The sequence below is a fragment of the Humulus lupulus genome, chromosome 1, assembly GCF_963169125.1.
Source record: "Humulus lupulus chromosome 1, drHumLupu1.1, whole genome shotgun sequence".
NCBI lineage: Eukaryota > Viridiplantae > Streptophyta > Magnoliopsida > Rosales > Cannabaceae > Humulus > Humulus lupulus.
In genome coordinates this window covers 10,857,618-10,882,121 of record NC_084793.1, presented here as the reverse complement: position 1 = coordinate 10,882,121, position 24,504 = coordinate 10,857,618, and the positions used below count along the sequence as shown (strand labels likewise).

General features: G+C 41.5%; 1 long non-coding RNA gene across 1 annotated transcript; it reads left to right on the top strand.

The window, feature by feature from the left end:
• Positions 1-22,480: 22,480 nt before the first annotated feature.
• Positions 22,481-24,281, top strand: LOC133814103 (uncharacterized). Its single transcript, XR_009884774.1, has 3 exons — positions 22,481-22,530; positions 23,968-24,062; positions 24,148-24,281. It is a non-coding gene; the product is annotated as an uncharacterized LOC133814103 (long non-coding RNA).
• Positions 24,282-24,504: the final 223 nt, after the last annotated feature.

The window sequence follows — 24,504 nt, the reverse complement described above, 5'->3', positions numbered from 1 at the left end:
AATATTGAACTGGGTTAGACGAAGTGGGCAGTCTTGTTGTAGAAGAAAAGTGTACTGTTGTGCTCTTAGTGCTAGTGTGTATCACATCTGGAGAACTCGGAATGAAGCCTATTGGAATCTTTTGGTGCCAATGGTTTGTACTTATTAGGAAAATTAAATCTGATGTATGTACTAGGATTTTTTATCAGAAGGAAAGTTAGGTAAGGAGGATTTAGATTGGGTGGGAAAGTTACAATATAATTAATTGATTGGTGTTTGTAATTCGTTTTGTGCATAATACAAGTTTAGATGATTTACCAAAAAAAAGTCACTATTTTATCTTATTTTCTTAATTAGTAGGCTGATAATTGTTGAGCTATTTTTTACAAAACGGAATTTGCAACAATGGGTGGTTACCTGACTAATTCCTTTGAGGTGAGTACCTTTAGTTTATGGCGTATTTATAGTTTTTGCTGTCATTGTGATACCTGACTAATTCCCAGCCCCCCCCCCCCCCCCCCCCGACCGACCGCCCAGTCAGTAGCCACCACCGGTCACCAAGCACCAAGTTTCAAGCCACCTCCCAGTCCCAGCGGCAACCCAAAGTCCGTGCAGCTCTAACCATCTCCAGTTCACTCAATCCAGAACTCTGAGGCGCTGATCTTCTATCTCTGGCAAGCTCCAAAATCTAAGGTTCACACCAGATTTTTTGCATAAAAAATAAAATTCATCATTAATAAATTCTAGATCATTATCTGTTCTAAGATTTTTAACTATTAAACCAGTTTGGTTTTCAATCAAAATTTTCCATTTGTTTAACCGTAGTTATGCATTTAGATTTCTCTTTCAATGGATACACCCAAACTTTTCTACAAAGTCATATATTATAGAAAGAAAATATCACTTTTCACAATGAGTTGAGACTCGGCTTGCTCCCCAAAGGTTAGCATGTACATAGTCCATAATTTTCTTTGATTTATGCTCACTTTGCTTGAACTTTCGTTTGTGTTGTTTTCACGGTTAGGAGTGTGTCCTAAAAGCATGTAAAGACATTTGTTTTCTCTGTGAATAAATAAATACAATGGTTTAATTATTATTGTTATATTTAGATTGTTAAATTATTGTTTGAATAATTTTGTAAATATCAGAAAAATTCTATATTCATTATTGAGGGTGTGATCTTGTATTAGTACGAGAGAATTAAGATCACATGAATGAATAAAAATAGTCAACAACAACAAATTAAAGTTATGGGATTCTTTAATTGGAGTTGTAAGTACGGTTTACTGAGTATCATAATGATACAAATAATCTAGATTCGGATTATTGATGTGGTAAGACATCTCGGCAAAGGTGCTTTATATAATATGATTATATATGACATGAACCGATATGAATTAAAGTCTTTATCCAAAAACCATTTAATAATAAAGACTTGTAATTCATATCATAACTGATGATCATTTATAGATCAACCTAAATCCTGAGTGTTCATGAACTCCTGTTCATGTTTATTAAATCTTTTGATTCATTCGTTAAGGTCTCTTCAAAGAATGAGGCTAATGACTCTTGTTTTGGAGATTTAATATCATGGATGTCTGGGAACATGTATCAACAATATGAAATCTAATCTTTCCTAACGGATCGTATATTAATTCCCTTAAGGGTTAATTCTGGAACTTAATGATTTTGAGCTCAAATCTATAATTAGATTATAGATTAAGTATTCACTAGTGAATTAATGGTACTTAAGGAATAAGAAGTAAATTAGAAAGGTTAAACGGTAATTCTCCCATTCTAATTTATGAACTAATTAATTAGAGGGTTGAACTATTGTAAGATGGTTATATCAATGGACGACTTAAGAAAAAGATTTCTGTAAAGTATATCTATAACATAAAGAGTGCAATTCTGAATTTATAGTGGAGTAATATCAGAATTAATAAATTAACTATTATAATTAAATAGTTTAATTATTTAGTTTCAATTTATTGGAGCTTAATGTTATAGGTCCATGGTCCCCGAAATGGCTCAAACAATCTCTGTCAAAAGCAAATACAAAATGGGCAAAAAGGACTTATGTGATAAGTAAAATATTTTTCTATGTATCAAACATAATTATTGTTTAATTATGTGTAATTAATTAATTAAGAATTAATTAATTATTTGATTTAACAAAGATATAATTAATTTTGAATTAATTTATTTTTGGGATTTTTGGTATATAAATAATAATAAAAATTGGGAAAAATCACATGCCTGCACAGACATGTGGTACACGTGTGGCACAGTGCACAGGCACTGTGCTACACGCATAAGAGATGGACTGAGTCTCTTGATTCCACAATTTTAGTTATTTAAATATTAAATAAATAATGAGATATTTTAATATGATTAAAATGTTATTATTTAAACAAAAATCTGATAACTGATCAGTTATTTTGAATTTGTTTAAAATAACAAATATTTTAATATATTGGATATTATTAAATATTGGATATCAGTTTTCACAGAACGTAAGTTTTCAGGGATAGAAAAATATCTAGGATTCTCTCAGAGAAAAGAGAACAGTGACAAAAACAAAGGTCATTGTTCTTCACAAAACCTAGGTCCAAACTTTATCAGATCTCATGTGTTGAGAACATCTGATAAATAGTTATTGCCTATTATTTGTATAGCGAGCCCACACTCGTTCTTTGTGTGACTGAGAACATTTTGGAAGATCTTGGTGTGAGATCTCAAGGATTCAGCCATACGAAAAGATAGCAGTAAGGAAGGACCTGAGGTAATTTTTCTATTCTTGTCCTTGATTCAATATATATATGAGTGTGAAGAAGTAGATCTAGATATCTTATGGGATTAATCTGACAATTTGATTGTTGTTTCGCTACGCATAATCTCTTATTTGATCAATAAAAACCAACATTCACTTACACAAGCCTCACAAAATTTCAAGCTTTCTAGTTTGTGTTTCTCAAGCATGCCTTGTTTGTACAGCTTTTGCAGCCCTTATTCACTTATGTGGTCTATTTGAGCATGCCATAATTTTGTCACTTCATCAACTTTTTTCACTACTGCAGCTTCCCTCATAGAACATTTTTTCCTATCAAAAAAATACAAACCACTTCTTTTAGTTGCTTTCATAATAATTAAAGAACCCTTACTCTGAGAATTCAATTCTTAATTGTATTTGTACTCAAGGCCTTCGTCATCAAATGTTGCAAGTGAAATCAAGTTTCTCCTCAAATCTGGAACATGTCTAACATTCTTAAGAATTCTCAATGTTCCATCAAAATGCTCTATTCCTTCAGTTCCTTCAACTGAACAAGATTGATTGTTCCCATTAAAACTCTGTCTCTATTAACTTTGTACTCAAACAACCATTCTTTTTCTGGGAAAATATGATAAGCACATCCATAGTCCATTATCTATTCTTCTGATTTTCATTCATTTGAAATTGAGAAAAGTTCCCCATCTGAATCATCACTTTTCTTCATCTACAGAAGCTGAATCTTGATTAGAAACATCCTTCACTTATTTTTTAAGCTCCCCAAAAAATATATTCATATACCCAATCTTGCCACAATGAAAAAAATTTCTTGGTTCACGTTGATCTCTAGACTTTGATCTTGTTGGATATATTCACCTTGATCTGCTATAATCTATTGGCTTGTTGAAATCTTTCTGTCTGCGTTCTTTCTTGAAAAGTCTATTCCTCACGAAATAAAGCTCAAACACAATATATTGAACTAAATACAAACAATTGGTCATCAAACAAATTTAAAGAAAAGAACACACCAAGATTTTATGTTAGTTTAGCAACACACATCCAGCGAGCTAGCTCACTATAAAGATGCAAATTACAAGTCCTAATACAAAGATAAGACCACAATCACTCTTAGCATTGGATAGCTGATTAATATTGTCAACTATCTTTCTAGTTTAGTTCTACAATAAAGTTTACAAGCTCATAATTTGAACACAGTTTACAAATTATCTTATAATTACATGCTCATAAGCCTTTTCTAAATATAATAATTAATTGTCATCCAAAACATTTCTTAGCATATGAATATGGTAGTAACTTTTAAATCTCAAACTAATTAAGGATTGTGTTAATCTTCACTTATTATACAGATGATTGAAAGTTCAAGTTCAAATATGAAAGAAGGTGATTGCTCTGTGATGTTAAAAGAAAAGGTGATTACTTGGTTGAGTAAGTCAATTTAAACTTTGTATGTTTGTCAATCAACTTTGACAGAAATCTCTTAAAAATATTAATTCTATAACAAATATAAATTAATTTGTTCATATTATTTAACAGGTGTTTCACATATATATAGTTTATTGATAATGTGAATTTAATCTTGTACGCCCTGGTTTTCCCACGGGCTGTTTAGCAGGGCGAGCCTCGGACTAATCAGGTTTAGTCCGAGGCTCCCGCAGGCCGGAGGCTCTATTTCCAGGACGGACCCTTGTCAGCTCGAGGGGGTCCTGTTTCCAGCTTGCATTTGTTGCCCAGGAGCTGAGAATGACATCCGAAGGCCACGGACGGGAGCAGCTCGGGTTACGAACTGCTCCGGTCACGAGCTTCTCAGGAAGCTCCGACCCTATGGGAAGTCAACACGCAAGATAAACGTGCATATTCCTGCCATCACGTGTCCGATATCCCCCTGACTTCTCGGACACGCAGCAGGGACGTGCGTATTCAGACACCCACGGACGGGTTGGGCCGTGCGGCCCATTATCTCCTTCCATACTGATTAGACCACACTTGTGTGTCAGGTTTAGGAATTAATCATGAATGTCATAGATTTGATATGACAAATGGTAAGGTCACGGGATGACCTCCCTACCAACTTCCAGGTGCCTTCTCCTATAAATAGGGAGACCTTGGGAGTTGATAGGGGTTGGAAAAAATAGTCTTTGAAGAACTATATACTTTGTAAACCAAATACCCAGAGAAGATCAATAATATTGACTAGTGGAGTAGAGGGATTTTAACCTTCGAACCACTTAAAAACGTGTCTTGAGTCACCTAGTTCTTTCCAAAAGATTTCATATCTGCGACGGTTCTACTTTTAGTACTAATCTCTTTCTCTTCTTCTCTTAATTATCTGTTGCCGAAGAACCGCGTCAACAGTTTGGTGCTTTCATTGAGAGCAAGTTCGATTAGTACTACCACAAACATCCAACTATGGTGACCACTCGATCCAGGCATGGCAACGAGACAGAGCAGCATGATGGGCAGGAGGCCCACCAGGTTGCCCTCCCTGATGAGCAAGATCCTAAAGTGCAGCAGAGGCCAGGGAAGAAGCCGGCGGGCCAAGACGACACTGGTAGTTCAGCACCCCGGCCGCCTAATCCGAATCCATGTTATTACACTACGGTGGAGATGGAGAATGCTCAGCTGAGGAGCCAGTTAGCAGCAGCTGGTCAGCAAATCCAGGATATTCTGAGCCGACAACACCCCTCACAACCAACGGTAACGTTGGAGAGAGGCAAGGCGAGGCTCCTAAGTCTCGCCGGAGTAATCGATCCAGGCATAGCCGTTCGGGTAGACTTCCTGCAGCCAACTCCACCCCTTCATCACACCATCAGGAGGCAAACCTCAGGGAAATGCCTTGGACCAGACAGCAGCAGTACAGCCGTTCGGTTAGGACGTCAACCCCTAGTTCTCAGCCTTCCTCGAGGACGCCCAGAAGAGATCGAGGAAATTCCCGGAGAAGGGCCGAGGAGAGCCAGAGACGTCAGCCCGTCCTCGAAGGACATCCAGTTCCTCGTCCAGCTCGCCCAGTGCGGGACCAGCAAGCTGGCAGGGCCGAGAGGCCCCCACCAAATTTAGTCCGTCCGGACGGCACTAGGATCGCCTCTCCGGTCAGGCATCCTCCTTCTCCCATCAGATATCCGTCTCCTCAGCCCGTCCGAGACATCCCGACCTACGAGAATAGCAGGAGGGGCCCGCCGTCAGCTGGACCCTCCTGGCGCGGCAGGGTGCCGGAGGAAGGATCAGGTCATCGCCGCCAAAGACGCACTCCGAGTCTGTCCAGCAGGAGTCACTGGACCGGCAGTGCACGGAGTGATCTCTCGGGAGGAGACCTGCGCCAGTGACTAAGTTCAGCACAAAGTCACCATACTACCCAGGGAGGCGACCTTCGAGATCGACTCAATTCTCACAGAGAGGGTCGAGTTGGGGATGGTAGCCAGGCCCGCTCAGTGGGGGTCCGATCCGAAGTACGTAACGATAGAAATGCCCCAAATGACTTATCTCAAGATAGGAGGGGCAACAACCCGCCTAATATGTACAACGGGTCCGGAGCTGTTGAACAGCCCCGGAATAACTCAGGATCTCAGGACAAAACCCTAGAGCGCCTAACTCAGATGGAGGAGCTGATGAAGAAGCTCCTATCGGAAAAAGAAAAAGACGAATATGATTCAGGGGATGAGATGGAACTCTTCGCCCCCAATATAGCAGTGACGGCATACCCTTCTGGCTTTCGTATGCCCCACTTGTCAAAGTTCAACGGGGATGGAGACCCGTCTGACCACTTAGGGATGTTCAACACCCTAATGATGGCCCATAACATCGGACCGGAGCTTCGTTGCTTGATCTTTCCTTCCACCCTAACTGGACCTGCCAGGCAGTGGTTCAAGCAAAGTAAAAGGCAGTCAATCAGCTCCTGGAAGACCTTTTCGGCTGACTTCAAGAGGGCATTCTGCGCCTCTCAGGCCGCCCGAGTCCAGGCCGACTCCCTAGCTAACGTGAGACAGCAACCTGGTGAGACGCTGAAAGCCTACTTGAGCAGATTTGCAAATGTCGCTGCTCGAGCCAGAGACGCTGACGGTAGCTCCAAACTCATGGCCATGAGGACCGGGATCCTAGTCGGCGGAGACCTGTGGAAGGATATTCAAAGGAGGGGGGTCAGTTCGGTTAATGAATTCCTTAACAGTGCCCAAGAGTGGATAAACTTGGAAGAAGCGGAAGCTTCAGCCGCAGGGACCAGCCAGGTCCCCGAGAAGCCCGCTGGGACGGGAACAGAGATCGTAGTGGCGACTCCCGACGTCGCGCAGAATAACCAGCCCGGTGGTGGCAATAGAAAAGGAAATGGTGAAAACAGCCAGCACGGTCAAAAGAAGAATAAGTCTGTGGATAAATTCAAGCCCGTGTTCACAACATATACCGAACTCACCCAGACCAGGGAAAATATTTTCCTGGCCAACGCTACTCGAGTCCCCTGGAGGAGGCCGGAGCCATTGAAACACCCTAAGGGAAAGAGAGGCGCTTCCAAATTCTGCCGTTTTCATAACGACGTTGGGCACAACACCGACGACTGCAGGCACCTCAAAGATGAAATCGAGACTCTCATCCGAGCAGGTCCATTGGCGCAATACTCGCGGAACAGGGTCCCGACAAGTCGACCCGCTACGGAGGTCCCAGCCAGTCAGCCCGGACCTCGGGTAGATCAGGACGTCCTCCCCCCCGTGGTTGAGGGAGAGATATCCACCATCTCTGGAGGACCGCACATGGCCGGCACGAGTAGAGGCACCCAGAAGAGGTATGTGAACGAATTAAAGGCCCACAACGGAGCGGAGTTCGCCCCGGATGTGCGTCAATCAAAACAACAAAGATTAGAGAAACAACCGATAACTTTCACGGAGGAAGACGCAGGCCATGTCCAATTCCCTCATAACGATCCCTTGGTCATAACAGTCCAGCTCGCCAACCGGAAAGTAAGGAGAGTATTGGTGGACAATGGGAGCTCGGTGAACCTCCTGTTCCGATCCACCTTAGAAAAAATGGGTCTGACTGTTGCCGAGCTTAAGGCAACCTCGATGATGCTGTATGGTTTTTCAGGAGAAGGATCAGCAGCGATAGGGACAATCGAGCTGGTGATCACCCTAGGAGAGGAGTCCCGGACAGTGTCCAAACTACTCGAATTCGTGGTCATTGACTGCTCCGCTGCCTACAATGCCATTTTGGGCCGACCTACACTCATAGCCTTCGAGGCTATCACTTCCATCCGGCACCTCACCATGAAGTTCCCCACTTCAACAGGGGTCTGTACTATCAAGGGCGATCAGCTCGCTGCCAGGGAATGCTACAGCATTTCCATGAAGGGAAAATCTAAACCCGGGCAGGTGACGATGGCCATTCATGACGAAGGGGAATCTCAGGGACCAAAGGCAGCTCCTGAGATTGAAAAACCTCAGATTTCCGAAGATGAAAAGACTGCCCTAAGTGAGGATATTGATCCCCGTGTAGGCGAGGACAGGTCTGAGCTACAAGCTATTGAGGAGCTCGAGGAGGTGAGCATCGACAAACAAAACCCGTCACGGACGGTTAAGCTCGGAAAGAACCTCTGCGATAAAAGAAAGGCGGAGCTGACTGTGTTTCTACAAGAGAACCTTGACGTATTCGCGTGGTCGCATGAGGACATGATAGGAATCAGCCCGAGCGTCATCATGCACACGCTCCACCTAGATAAAAGCGTCCCTGCCAAGTCTCAAAAGCAGAGACGTTTAGGGACGACCCGAGCCGCAGCCCTTGAAGAAGAAGTGGCCCGGCTCAAAAAGTGTGGCTTTATCCACGAAACCAAATTTCCCGTTTGGGTTGCCAATCCTGTGTTAGTTCCAAAGCCCAACGGGAAGTGGTGGACCTGTATTGACTTCTCCGACCTGAATAAAGCCTGCCCTAAGGATTGCTTTCCATTGCCGAGGATCGATCAATTGGTGGATGCCACGGCAGGGCACGAGCTCATGTCCTTCATGGACGCGTACTCGGGCTACAATCAGATCGCGATGAATCCAGCAGACCAGGAACATACCAGCTTCATGACCCCGACTAATGTCTATTGCTATAAGGTCATGCCGTTCGGTCTGAAGAATGCCGGAGCTACCTACCAAAGGCTAGTTAACAGAATGTTCGCGGACCAGATCGGGAAAAGCATGGAAGTGTACGTCGATGATATGCTCGTCAAGTCAAAGACTGCCAGCAACCACGTCGCCGACTTGGAAGAATGCTTTGACATACTACGAGAATATGGCATGAGGCTCAATCCTCAAAAGTGCACTTTCGGTGTCGCATCGGGGAAATTCTTGGGTTTCATAGTCAATACCCGAGGAATCGAGGCAAACCCCGACAAGATCAGGTCATTGCTCGAGCTTCCTTCCCCCAGGTTGCGGAAAGATGTCCAAGGCCTCACAGGAAGAGTGGCAGCCCTGAACCAGTTCATTTCCAAATCGACCGATAAGTGTTTGCCCTTTTACAACCTGCTCCGGAGAAATAAGAAGTTCGAATGGACAGTAGAGTGCGAAAGCGCATTCCTCGATCTGAAGGTGCATCTGGCTGAACCACCTGTGCTATCAAAGCCCAAGGTAGGAGAACCTCTTTTCCTCTACATGGCCGTCACTGAGGATGCAGCTAGTGCCGTTCTTGGGCGAGAAGAGGACCAGGCTCAGAAACCGGTATATTACATCAGCAAGAGACTCCTCGGAGCTAAATCAAGGTACCCAATGATGGAAAAACAGGCGTTCTGCCTAATCACGGCCTCGGGAAAACTCAGGCCGTACTTCCAGTCCCACTCTGTGCACGTCATGACCAATCAGCCTTTAAGGCAGGTTTTGCAAAAGCCTGAAGCATCGGGACGCTTGCTAAAGTGGGCGGTCGAACTAAGTCAGTTCGAGATTTTCTATACTCCCCGAACTACCATAAAAAGTCAGGCCTTGGCTGACTTCGTGGCTGAATGCGCAGGATTTCAGGAGATTCCATCAGAAGACTCATCTCAGGTCGCCCCCTCACGCTCATCGTGGAAGATCTTCGTTGATGGCTCATCTAACGAGAACGGCTCCGGGGCCGGAATCATTCTGATATCCCCAGAGGGTCATAGATTCCACTCGGCGCTAAGGTTCGGGTTCAAGGCGTCTAACAACGAGGCAGAGTACGAGGCCTTGTTGGCTGGACTTAGGATAGCTAGTGAGCTAAAGGCGAGCTCTGTCCAATGCTTCAGCGATTCCCAGCTCGTGGTGAACCAGGTTCTAGGCGAATATCAGGCGCGGGGGCCCAAGATGGCCGCCTATTTGGCAAAAGTAAAGTCCGAACTGTCTGCGTTTGTTCGAGGATCAATCGAACAGATACCTCGGGAGCAGAACGCCAACGCAGATGCTCTCGCCAAGCTCGCCACCTCGGGTGAGACGGAAACTCTAGGGTTGGTGCCAGTTGAGTTCTTGGAGAATCCTAGCATAGACGAGGATCGGGCGGAAATTGAAATGATTGACATCAGGCCGACCTGGATGACTCCCATTCTTGAGTATCTCATCGAGGGCAAGTTACCCGAAGGGCGCAACGACACCCGGCGAGTCCTTTGTCATGCTTCGAGATACACGCTAGTCGAAGGGGTGTTGTACCGACGTGGGTATTCCCTACCTCTCCTCCGATGTGTTCTTCCAAGTGAAGCGAAGGCCATCCTGCAAGAAGTTCATGAAGGATTCTGCGGAGACCACACTGGGGGGCAAAGCCTGGCCTTGAAGGTTCTCCGGCAAGGTTATTACTGGCCAACTCTGTCCAAAGACTCGATCTCATATGTAAAAAGGTGCGACAAGTGTCAGCGATTCGCTGCGGTTGCCCGAGCTCCTCCGGTCGAGCTAAAAATGATTTCGTCTCCCTGGCCATTTGCCGTTTGGGGGATAGATCTGGTAGGCGCCCTGCCTACCGGAAAGGGCGGGGTCCGTTACGCCGTAGTATCCATTGAATACTTCACCAAGTGGGCCGAAGCAGAGCCGTTGGCGACAATAACATCGAAAAAGGTGCTAGACTTCGTGGTTAAAAGCATCATATATCGATTTGGCCTACCTAAAAAGATCGTCTCCGACAATGGCACTCAATTTGACAGCGATCTGTTCACTGAATTTTGTGAAAGGCACGGGATTGTGAAGAGCTTCTCATCCGTGGCCTATCCCCAGGCGAACGGCCAGGTCGAGGCTGTCAATAAAACTCTGAAGGCGAGCCTCAAGAAGAGGCTAGATGAGGCAAAGGGGGTCTGGCCAGAACAGCTCCCCCAAGTCCTGTGGGCATATAGGACCTCACATCGGACTCCCACGGGTCACACTCCTTTCTCCCTAACCTTTGGGAGTGAAGCAGTCCTCCCCGTGGAGGTTAAAGTTCTGTCACATAGGGTCCAGTCCTACGACCAAGACAGGAACCACGAGCTCCTATGCCATTCCCTAGACGTGGTAGATGAAAGGCGAGAAGATTCACAACTCCAGCTCGCCCATTATCAACAGAAGATCACTCGTTACTTCAACACTAAGGTCAAAAGACGTGCCTTTAGCGTCGGTGATTTGGTCTTAAGGAGAGTTTTCCTGGCCGGGAAAGATCCCAAAGATGGGGTTTTGGGACCAAGCTGGGAAGGACCATACCAGGTCATCGAAGTCATCAAAGAGGGAACTTATAAGTTAGCTCGACTTGGTGGAGGGGCGGTCCCGCGGACTTGGAATGCTATCCACCTAAAGAAATACTATCAATGATCCACTTGTAAGGCCTAGAAGGTCACCTTCCATGTATAAATAAAAATCAAATGTTTCTCTTTATTTGCAAGTGTGATTTTAAAGTAACCACGAAAGACCCTTTCCCAGTTACTTGGGGGGCATATGGTACCTGGATATAACCAGGTCTCCTTAACGACTTAGGTGTTAATTTTTATCCATGGATAAGAGTTATCACAAACTAAGCCTTATCCTGGTCTTAACCAGGTCATAAAACTTGGAAGTTAACTAAAATTTATTGACTGCGGTTCTTCTTTAAAGAGCCCGGGATATCGATAAAAGTTGACGCGAACTAAGTTTTCAAAATAAGTTCCTGGTCTTAACCAGGTCATAAAACTTGGAAGTTAACTAAAATTTATTGACCGCGGTTCTTCTTTAAAGAGCCCGGGATATGGATAAAAGTTGACGCGAACTAAGTTTTCAAAATAAGTTCCTGGTCTTAACCAGGTCATAAAACTTGGAAGTTAACTAAAATTTATTGACCGCGGTTCTTCTTTAAAGAGCCCGGGATATGGATAAAAGTTGACGCGAACTAAGTTTTCAAAATAAGTTCCTGGTCTTAACCAGGTCATAAAACTTGGAAGTTAACTAAAATTTATTGACCGCGGTTATTCTTTAAAGAGCCCGGGTATGGATAAAAGTTGACGCGAACTAAGTTTTCAAAATAAGTTCCTGGTCTTAACCAGGTCATTAAACTTGGAAGTTAACTAAAATTTATTGACCGCGGTTCTTCTTTAAAGAGCCCGGGTATGGATAAAAGTTGACGCGAACTAAGTTTTCAAAATAAGTTCCTGGTCTTAACCAGGTCATAAAACTTGGAAGTTAACTAAAATTTATTGACCGCGGTTCTTCTTTAAAGAGCCTGGGATATGGATAAAAGTTGACGCGAACTAAGTTTTCAAAATAAGTTCCTGGTCTTAACCAGGTCATAAAACTTAGAAGTTTAACTAAAAATTTATAGATCGTGGCTCTTCTTTAAAAGCCCGGGATATAAATAACGGTTAACCCGAACTAAGTTCATAAAAACAAAGGGATGAATTGTAGCCAAATGCATAAAAATATATATGTTAAAATTGCTGAGAAAATTGTCTCGAGGTGGAAACACCTCATAAAAAGATTTTTTTTTTTTTTTACAATAGAAAGTAAGAGAGTTCAAAATACTTAAAAGAGAAGTATCCTAAGCCCCATCAGTTGGCCCTTTGGAGGTCGCGGTCTCGTCCTGCTCCGCCGCGGCAGAGGCCTCTCCAGTCTCAGAGGGAGGTACCTCTTTATTTAGGCGGGCTTGGAGCTTCGGTAGCAAGAATGCCCAGAGGTTCGGCAGCATGAAAGAAAAGTCCGCGTCTGGATTATGGGCCCAGCAGTGATAGAACAGGTCCTGCATGGACTGCTCCGAGATGGCCCGCTCGGCTTCCAAGGCGGCCTGGGCCTCGGTCTTGGCCACCTCGAGATTTGTCCGCGATGCGGCCAGGGAGTTTTTAAGCTCTCGGCTCTCGGAGCGGACCTTCTCTAGCTCGGCTTTAGAGGCCGCCAGCGCGTCTCTCGCCTCCTGAGCCTCCTGGAGGGCGGTCTGGTGCTCAGCTTCCAAACCCTCGAGCTGGACCTTGGTCCTAACAATGCCTCTGTATGCGGCAGCAATGCCCTGCAAGAAAGGAAGGATAAATTAACCAACTGGAAGAAAGAAAAAAAAAAAAAGGGGGCGACGTGTGAATGTTAAAGCTCTAAAAGATGGGGCAATTTACCGTTAGGGTCATGTCCATCGAAGACTCCATAACTCGGACCGGGCTCGTTGTTTCGATGGCCCGGAGCTCCCTCTCCCTGAGATTGTAGAAATGGCTGACGGCATAGCTAGCCGACTCATACACCGTACCCCGGAATGCTTCGGGCATCTTCTCCAGAGCCCGGGGATTGACCGGGATACGCACATCCGGGGCTGCCGCGGCCAGATTTCCGATCTCTATTACCCCATCCTGGGTGGCTAATGGAGATCGTTGGGGTGGCGGGGGCATGGGCCCTGTCCTGGCAACAGGAAGGATCGCCCCCGCGACCTGGGATGGCGGGGCTTTCTCCTTCTCCTTAGCTGGGGATTTGGTGGAGGTCCCAGCCGAGCTCTTGGACACGCAGAGCCTTTTTAACCTCGGCCCTGCTGGGGGGTTCCCACCGAAGACCACGCCCCGCAGACTACCTCCGGGCTGAGACATCTCTTCTGCTAAGAACAAAAAACATGGTTATTACAAGGTAGCAATCATGCAGAAATAGAGAAAAGGTTTAAAGGCAATGAGTAAGCGAATACTAAGGGAGCCCTACCCCCCGAGCTGGAAGAGTCTAAGACGATTGTCTCACGAACTGGTGCAGGTTCTAGGTCCGGTTCCGACTCGGGGCTGGACTCTTCTACATACTGCCTAGTCCCCGGGGCATAGATGCCCCTCTGGAGCGCCGGCCACGTGCGTAAGTTGGTCCCATACTCCTAAAAAAGGATCGATCTAAAAGCTAGGGTGTTATCTACTACTACGGTACCCCTAGGCCGACTCTCTTGGTTGTCCAGCACGAGCTGGTCAACACAATGGAGCAAGAGCGTGTCCAGGTCCGGATTCCTCGGGTGACGATGGACGAGCTGCCTAGGATTGAACCTAACCAGCCGGGGGTCTGCAGTGGCCCTATCTACATTCTTAAATAAGTTAGGATTACCTTGGCCGGAGGGACCCGCGGCTGCTCCAGATCGGACCCTCTCCTCGCCCATACCCTGGGCGACCTCCAAGGTCTTCTTCTTGTTCATCACGAGAGGAACTTCGTCACCCTCCTCCTCGCCTTCGTCGTCGGCAATCCCCTCCGCGATGATCGGTCTGTTGTCGCGGGCTGGGGGAGGCCCCCGAGGCCTCTTCAAATTCAAAGTCTGATTTGGGAAAATCAGCTTGCAGAATACCATCGTCTCGTCCGTCACGAGCACGCGGTAGTCTTTCTCACTGGGGGGCAAGTTCGCCAGTGTGTCGTATTGACCCCCGAGGGTCACAGACTTTTTGGTCCTCGCGTAGATGGCTGCAAGGATGGTTGAAGTCAGAAGTGGAATAAGGGAAGAACTAAAATAAGATAACCTTTAGAAGGCGGGCTAGATCAAGGATCACTTACGAGGACGGTTGAAGTAGTGATGATCGCAGCTGCGGAACCCAGTTGACATAAAAAACTGGTCCTTGAAGTCGTTCAGATGGCTCGGCAGCTCGATGACCGCTGCTGTATTAGGGAAGCAGGTTAAGTAATAGAACCCGTCGCCTCGCCCCCGCTGGTCCGGGCTGGCTTTGAGGCAAAAGAAGTATAGAATGTCAGCAGGAGTGGGGACCTCCCACTCATGCTTTTGAAACAAATACCTCAACCCCGCCAACAGACGGTACGAGTTGGGGGGGAGCTGAAATGGGGCCAACCCCACATAATTCAGGAAGTCAGCAAAATACTGGTCCAGGGGGAGGAAGGCCCCTGCCTTGAAGTGTTCGCCGCTCCAGGCCGCGAACGACTCGTCGAGCGGCGTGCAGCTCCGCTCACCCTCCGCAGCAGGTCGGGCAATCACTGAGGCTTTCCCCAAGGGAATGTTGTGGGTGATGAAGAGTTTGGTGATCTTGGCCTGCTCGGTTATCTTCGAGACGATTCTCTCCGCCTCGAAAAATGCGTCAGGGGCCACCTCGGCCTGTTTCTCCACGGCCGGGCCAAAGTGGGGAATCGGCGAGCTCGGCATCACTGCCTTTCCTTTATCTTGTTGGGAGGCCGAGCTTCCCACGTTCTTCTGGGGCAGGTTCTTCTTCGTGGCCATCTGGTCGCCTATCGAACAAAAGAAAACACTTTAGAAAAGGCGACCCAAGCAGAAGGATGAAACAAATGTTAATTACACGAGCTGGGGTAAGCCCAGCCCGTGGAGAGTAGAACCACGCGGTTCAATGAACACGCGCCTAGGCCCTCAACAGATCCCAGATTACTCGGAATTCGTGCGTCAGGGGGCTCAGAGTAAAAATTTGCCCTGGGGGGAAAGTTTCAACAGGCAAAACGTGCAAAACCGATTTTGAGGCGTATTCCCTAAGCTACCCGGTTTTGCACCCAAAATTCCTAAAGGTCCTACCCAGAAATTGTCTCTGAAGAAACACCATGAACCCATACTCTAAGACGGTGTCCCATGGCAGGCGTGCCCTAACCTAAGAAGGGCTGTCACCCTCTGTGTTCACGCAGCTCAGAAAACCCCTGCATGTGGCTACAGTAATATTTTTTACCTAAGCTACAGTGGCATGCTTTCAAAGTGAACAGGGTCAGAAGAACTTACAGTATGTGGTTGGATGGTGAGCGAGGTTGCTGCGCTGGTAGGAGCTTCGTTGGTACAGTGACCTCCAAGGCTTTGAAGAAACTCGTGCGCTTAAGCTTCGTGAACAGAGAAGATGAGAACAGCAGAGATGAGGGTTTCGTTCTTTGGAAGGTCAGAGAAAGAAGAAGGAAATTTGGGGATTTTTTGAATGATAAGGTGGCCCGTGCGTGGGATGACCACCCCCTTTTATACAAGGGAAGGATCACGTGTAAAAGGCTCTTGGGAGACCCTCCACTCGAAATGTGAAACGACGGCTGGACAGTAGGCTAGGCCATTTAATGCGGTTCTCGTAGAGTGTACCGTCGCCACCCACGGCGTTCCACGTATCAGACGCCTTTGAAAAGAATGGAATGCGAAGGGTTGTGGGGGAAGTCTAGAAGCCCCTACTGTGGTCTCCTGTATATGACGTCATAGACCACGAGCAGGAGCTTGGGGGGCAGATGTACGCCCTGGTTTTCCCACGGGCTGTTTAGCAGGGCGAGCCTCGGACTAATCAGGTTTAGTCCGAGGCTCCCGCAGGCCGGAGGCTCTATTTCCAGGACGGACCCTTGTCAGCTCGAGGGGGTCCTGTTTCCAGCTCGCATTTGTTGCCTAGGAGCTGAGAATGACATCCGAAGGCCACGGACGGGAGCAGCTCGAGTTACGAACTGCTTCGGTCACGAGCTTCTCAGGAAGCTCCAACCCTATGGGAAGTCAACACGCAAGATAAACGTGCATATTCCTGCCATCACGTGTCCGATATCCCCCTGACTTCTCGGACACGCAGCAGGAACGTGCGTATTCAGACACCCACGGACGGGTTGGGCCGTGCGGCCCATTATCTCCTTCCATACTGATTAGACCACACTTGTGTGTCAGGTTTAGGAATTAATCATGAATGTCATAGATTTGATATGACAAATGGTAAGGTCACGGGATGACCTCCCTACCAACTTCCATGTGCCTTCTCCTATAAATAGGGAGACCCTGGGAGTTGATAGGGGTTGGAAAAAATAGTCTTTGAAGAACTATATACTTTGTAAACCAAATACCCAGAGAAGATCAATAATATTGACTAGTGGAGTAGAGGGATTTTAACCTTCGAACCACTTAAAAACGTGTCTTCAGTCACCTAGTTCTTTCCAAAAGATTTCATATCTGCGACGGTTCTACTTTTAGTACTAATCTCTTTCTCTTCTTCTTTTAATTATCTGTTGCTGAAGAACCGCGTCAACAAATCTTAATGCACTTTTCTTTCATTTTTGCAACGAGCTTGCAGAATGTTAATATTGTATAAATTTTAGGCTAAATTAAAATTAGCTAGAGAAGTATGCCTTGATTTCGTGATGACTTATAATTTTGTCAAAGTCAAGTAATTCATCCAACAAAATAATTAACACCATTTGAAATTGTATATGCTTTATAATTTAATGTGTACTTTTTGGTGCAGTATCAATTGTAATGTCTTTTAGTTGTGTTATATCATGGATAGTAAAGTAATGTTTGTTTGAAGTAAATGTCTAGCTTTTGTTCTTTTGTTTCTTATTTAATAAAATAAAGAAATTTACCTCAGAAGGAAGCATGAAAACTCAATCTCATTGAAGATGGCACTTTACTAGAGAAACTATTACGGATTTAATTTTGTTATATTAAGTCTAAATATGTAATAATACTCAGCAAAGATAATAGAATCAACTTTGGAAAAAATTTCAAGCATCCAAACAACAACACTAGTTTTCTCACGCTCAACAACATTTCTTATCAGGTTTAATAATTAGTTTGAAGAAAGAAAAAAAGACAAGCAAAATATGATTGTGTTATGTGTCTCATTAAAACTTCATTAGGCAAAAATCTGGTGGTAACCTAGAAAACCAAAAATATCTATATAATGCATCATCAAAATTAGTGATTTTTGTATAGGCCCACAACTTTTGTTGCTGCAGAAAACCATGGGGTTCCAGTTGTGGTATCAGGGCATTGCTTTGAGTATATCAGCAAGGGAGAACACAGAAATTTGAGTATACCTAATTACAAGCTGGAGTGTAATGAGATAGAATTGAGTAAGGACTAGTTCTTCTATCTGGACAATTGCCAAAAGTTTTATAGTCATGACTACCCTTAATCATGGGAAATGAAAGTGGATAGTTTGAAAACCAAAATTTGGTACTGCAGTAGTTTTTTTTAATATGACACTGAATGATTTATTTGGGTTTGTGTTATATATACATATATATTTCTATATTGTTATTAAATTGAAAGTACTCTTGCTACAAAAAAAATTCAAAGTACTCTGATCGAAACATATGTAAAAGACTTGAGCCTTTGTGTCATGTTGAATTTGATATGGTAGTTAAGGTTATTGATGATAAACAATTTACATTATTATTGAACTTTGATATTGTTGTAGTTAAATGAGGAAAGGTGCTAGTTCTTTGCCATTGTGTGAAGGAGAATAGTCAATTGATTAAGATGAAGCACAATTATAATTCTGTTTGTGGCCTTTTATTATTATATGACCACTGATTTTGAATCTCGGTACTACGACAGAGGTATCTCGGTACCTTCCTTTTTCTCGTCTTTCTCTTGCTCACCCTCTCTTTATCTTCTGCAGGTGGCGACGACGACGGGCTCTCTTTATATTCTGAGCAGCCACAGTTCATTGCCAGCGTTGGAAATCGAAGCTTTTCATCTAATGCCCCACTGATTGAGAACTCTGATGATCATATTGTTGTTCCAGATGTGAGTCTTTTTCCTTTTTCTTTTTGCATTGTATAAATGTAGTTTATTCATTAATTGGGTCCTTATCATGAATGGATACAAAATATTAGATTAAACCCTGAAACTGTTTGTAATAAGTCTTTAAAGAGAATTAGATGAACTAACTTTTTTCCTTCTTTCTTCTTTACATTCTTTTATGATAAAGGATTAATTTATCTTTGACTTCTATCACTTTGCTTAGTTTATGATTGGTCTATTTTTCAAAATAAAATAATTTACCAAATAAACAATAGACTTTATAGCATGTAATTCTTGAGACTAGTATGAATAGAACTGATTTTTTATTAGAGAGCAAGCCTTATTTTTTTAATTTGTAAATATGATTTTGTTTTTCAGCATTTGGGTTAGCATTTATAACTTGAATTTCAAATTTGTGTCCTTTTTCATTTCCCTTTATACCATATTTTTGCTTTCTATCTGTTTTCCATTTTGGTGATTTGCCATAAAAAAAAATTAGCTTGGTAGATCTGTTAGCAAAAAAATTAGCTTGGTAGATCTGTTCATATCTGTTCTCTTATTGTGATTACATGGGTTTTCAGACCTGAAACAGTAGAGAACCTCTCTTTCTTGTTCTGTTGCATCCATACCCACCACTTCAAGATCACACTCTTTCTGATTAAGCACAAAACTCATAACACAATAAATATGGATACTAAAACAGATATGAAAAATCAAACATGTAGCATCGATATTGCTATGGTAAACCTTAATAGAATACATTTCTTGATTGTAAAAATAAATTTGGTGATTCGTTGATAAACTTCTAGCTAATTTTACAAAAAAATGTATTATTTTATCATTCACAATCATGAGCATAGTTGCCACTTGAGTAGCTCTGGTTTGTGTTTAGAAGCTCTTTCTGTCTAGGGCAATAATAATCATTATTCTAAGAAAAAAAAATTGTGTTAGTTGAACAACAATTTGTTATAAATATGATTAATAGATAGGTGCTACCCTCTATATCTGTACGAACCTTAGATAAGATGGTTTGCTGTAAAATGCTATAATTTATCTTCAACGCTCATCTGTGCTGTATGTGACATTTTCTATTAATAATTTAGAACCATTCCAATTGTAAGAATGTGGCATAGTTAATATCCCCTTATATTTTATAAAGTTGGACCATATATGGGTAGTTAAATATTTAGTGTAAATTTTCTGTGACCCTAGCATATATTTTTTCTTCTTCTTTTCTCTATTGCAGTAGAGAAAGAACACACATAAGACATTACCATAATTCTATTAAATCATAGCACTATTTAGGCACATGTTATGGAAAAAAACACAAACTGATCAACCAAGTTTGCCATTCTTTCTTGTTAAGATCAGCTCATTCATGTGCCTTACTTGAATAGAAAGTCTCATGATTATTGATTGGACTTTTATAGCCTTTACATACTCTTTATAGACTACAATGATACACATATCTGATTGGCTTTCAGTAATTTCGATGGCTTCAGTTTTATGATTATGTTGATATATTTAATGGTCAGAACTGTTAAATTAATGTACCAGGAAACTTTTGCTCATTTCTGTTTTTCTATTCTTTGTATTTATGCACAAACTTATGAATGCCTTGGTGTCTAATGTAGTTGGTTAATTGTGTGCTTTTTTTTTATCGATTAGAACTCTTGCATGGTATTCACTTGAGTACTTTACAAATTTTAGTATTTTCCTTTTATTTTTTTAGTATCTATTCATTTCTTAAAAAAATGTGTGCTTTGACCTTTGAGCTGTACCAAAGCTGATGGTCAGCATGATTTGAAGGGGGACGTACATCTCATTCATTTGCTTTGCATTTTGACAAACGTTTGTAATGTTTTTTGCTTTTTTTTGGCAGTGGCTTCGAACATAAAGCACTGTCTGATGCTGGTTTTTGTAGCTTATAGTTTATTGTGGTGTTCAGACTAATGAATTAGCACAACCATTTATACTCTTTATTACTTCTTTTTAAGTAAGCCTAATCACAACCATCTAATTTTGGATGTCCAGTTCCTAGTGTCACCTCTAGCTATCCAACTTTGAACAGCCAACAGTTGCCACCTCCACCTCCACCTCCACCTCCAGTTATGCCCCAAGGTCCACCTCAGGTCCACTGCCATAAGCTTCGTCTTGGAGGCCTGAGTCTAGTTCGTCTGAATTCCCTCCTGTGCAGGTTTGGATTTTCTATTTTAGAGTTTAGGAGGAAAATTACACGCTATTATGTGTGAGCTTATGTCTTGTATATGAAATTATTTTCTTCTTATACATATCAGCTCTCTAATATTGACATCTTATGAGCTGTCATAACGATTGTGATGAGAGCTTTAAAAATATCATTGAACCTTAAATAGTTTTGCAAAAATTACAAACACTTTCTGGCATTTTATTTTGAATACTTTTTTACTTGATTGGGGTTGGAGGAGCTTTATGTCAAGCTGGCACAGTCATGTCTTGTCTTATCTAAATGCTATTTTCTGATTTTTTTTAATTTATAAAATATGTGCTGAATCCCACTAATAGAAGAACTAGAAGTGCTTTTTTTACATCTGTCAGAGTAGCCAAACATGATGCATACAGTTGGTGGTGGGAATTGTGTAAAGTTGAATCCCACTAATTAATGCTCTACTATTTATTTAATTTATATATCAATTGGTGGTGGGAATTGTGTAAAGCTGAACCCAGATTTCCCAGCATGATGCATACAGTTCACTATATAATTAACTTGAATCTCTCTCTCTCCAGTGGTACATATATACACTTTAACACTATTATTTGGTAATTAAACTTTGATCACATGATTCATTATCAACTTGCAAGGTAGGAACTAAATTTTAATATAATAGTACAGCAACACTCCATATGGGTTAATTTATGATTTTAAATTTTGAAAAAGAAAAAGAGAAAAGAATGTGGTATAACCTGTAAGTGATTTTGTAAACATTTTTTTTTAAAGTTAGTTTACAAATAAATATTTCATCAAAGTCATTATACATGGTTAGTGAGTGGTGGTGACAGTTGTAGGGAATTATTTTTTTGAAAGTTGCATGGATTAGATTGAAACATACAAGTTTGATTGGAAATATGAATCCATATTAATGAACGTTAACAATGCATATAAAATTTTGATCCTAATTGATGTTTTGAAAGAATATCAGCTCCCAATTTATATAGTTTGGGTTCTTACAATCTTTATATTTGTACTTTGCCTAGAAAGAATATCACTTCTAAGCTCTTTTTTTTACTACTTATATTCTGCTGGTTATTTCTCATTTTTAGCTACGCTTGATGAATTTATGTCTCATTTACTTTGTCTTGAAAGAATATCACTTCTAAGTTCTTTTTTTTACTGCTTATCTTCTGTTGGTTATTTCTCATTTTCACTCATTAGCTACGCTTGATGAACTCATTTTCCCTGGTCATTTCTCATTTACTTTGCCTAGACTTTGGTTATCACTTCTAAATTTCAGTTCAGCCTTTACCCTTTCAATTTCTCTCTGTAATTTCAGCCAGAGTATATTCAGTATATAATCTGTAATTTCTATTAGAGTAGAAATGTCCCCTAGAAAAAAAATTATTAGATAATAACATCTCAATCATCCCCGGAAAGAAACAATTCAATTATGGAAAAATGACCATTTAATCCCATATATTTAGAAAATGATCAAAACTTACTATTGTATTGTGTGAAATAGGTACACTCTCCTATCCATTTTGTCAAAATTTACTAAGTCATACTTAAAATGCCTTTAAAGTAAATGTGTGTACATATTTTATCCCCAAATTTTAAGATCGAATTAGATAAATTTTGGATTTCAAAGGCTGTTTTAATATCTATTGACAAATTTTAATTTTGTATTAATCTTTTAGGTATTGATTATATTCTTTAGGTTAGGGATCGAATTGGCAAGGAGCATTGCAAAGTTAATTTGCAAGAGGTACGGAATTTGTTCTTTTAACTCTTATTATTAATATCTTAAAAATGTTAGAGGAGTTTGAATATCTTAAATATTCATCCATAGAGAAGTAGGTTCTGAGATTAAAATTGTGTGCTGCGGTGATAACGGAAGGTTGAAAACTTGTGTGTATTAGAGAAGTAGGTTCTGGAAAATTTGTTTGTGTGCTGCGGTGATATAAGGAAGAAAACTTATTGTGTGTTGTTTGAATTTTTTGACTTGGTATTGATAGATGGTTAGGTAAGCTTTTATATGTATAGATTAGATTTTTCATTATATGTATAGATTAGATTTTTCATTTAGTCATATTGTTTTCATTATTTCCATATGTATAGATTAGATTTAATTGCCCACGGAACCCCTTTGCTAGCTTGAAAATCTTACCCTTGTTCGTTGTTGAAACTTCCTTTTACTGCAGAATCAAACACACAAGCACTTCCTACAAAATAAAATCAGTCAAAAAGTCTGAAGTTCCTTAAGTAAGAACTTTGAGGCAGTTTCGCAATAGATTGCCAAACCAAACCAAAATGTATTCTAATGATCTATATAGCCTATAAGTAGGTCCAAACAAAGTGAGTACAACAGATTGAATTTATAATGTATACTAATAGAAAATGGTCACACTAACAAACAGATGGCTATGTACGCTTCTTAAATTGGCCTTGAATTGTGAGATATATGACACTTGTTTTGTTAAAAATGATGTTTAAATGCATGCTCATTCCATAAAAAACAGGGGCTGATATGATTAGTATAACAGAAAATAGAAAGCCATAATTTAAAAGAAAACCAAGAAATGAAATATAATAATAAAAATAATAATCTTGAGCAAAAATATAATAACAAAAAAAACAAAAGAGATCAATGTCTTTTCCCTTTGGTTGGTTACCACCATTTGGATCATATAACCAATTGTTTTTATAGACGTAAAAGACTGAATTAATCATATTATACTCTCAAATGGAACAAGTTTTTAAGAGCACATGATGTAGAGTCTGTTGCCCACTAGACATAATATCCCTTTTTTTCTTAATCAAATTAAAAGGGCCAGTGCCCACTAGGCCTTTTCATTGATATATTTATAACCCACAAAACAATTGAGGTCGAAAATAACAATATGGTCAACTTCTCTATTAAACAACATTGACTTAATGGCCTTTCTTTTCTTCTTCTTCTTCTGCAACTAACCCCAAAACAATAAAGGAATTCTTCCATTTTTAATCATTCATAGGATAAATAGCAAATATAGGATATTTAACTAAAGAAAATGATATTTTTAACTGGTATAACCTGAAATTCTCTTTTAAGATGACCTGAAATTCAACCAAGGCATGTTTTCTTTTAAAAGCATGTGTGTTAATGACCTTGTCATGACCCTGAAATTACAACCGCAAATAATGTGATTTTCTTATCTAACAGTTGTTAAACCCAGACAAAAAACAAGATTTTATTAAGAGAACAATATCAAATTCAAATTCATTGGAGATGGATAAAAGTTGGATCCATCTTAACAGGTTAGTAACCAAAATCATATAGTTTATTTTGGGTATAAGTTTAAGTGTCAGTGCTTGATTATTGACGCATGCTCTAAAATTGTAGAGCAACGGTGGAATATGAGCAAAAAGCTAGGGAGTTTGTACCAGAATCTTACTTATTTCGTCCTAATAATGCGATGCTTACAATACAAGAAGCAGTTGGTTCCACAGTTGCATGGCCTTTTAAAAAAGTTATTCCAAGAGGTACATTTTCATACTAAAAAAATAACCAATGTCGTATAATTTAGTGTTTGGTTTCTTTGTTTGGTTTGGTGTAGTTGTGAATTCATTATTTTGTATGTGGTGTATAATTTCCATTGCATTTTCTTGAAGTAATTTGTGATGCTAGATAATAACAATAAAATATTTCTTTGTTTATTTTGCAGATGTGACAAGCGAAGTAGAAAAGGACACTTAAGAA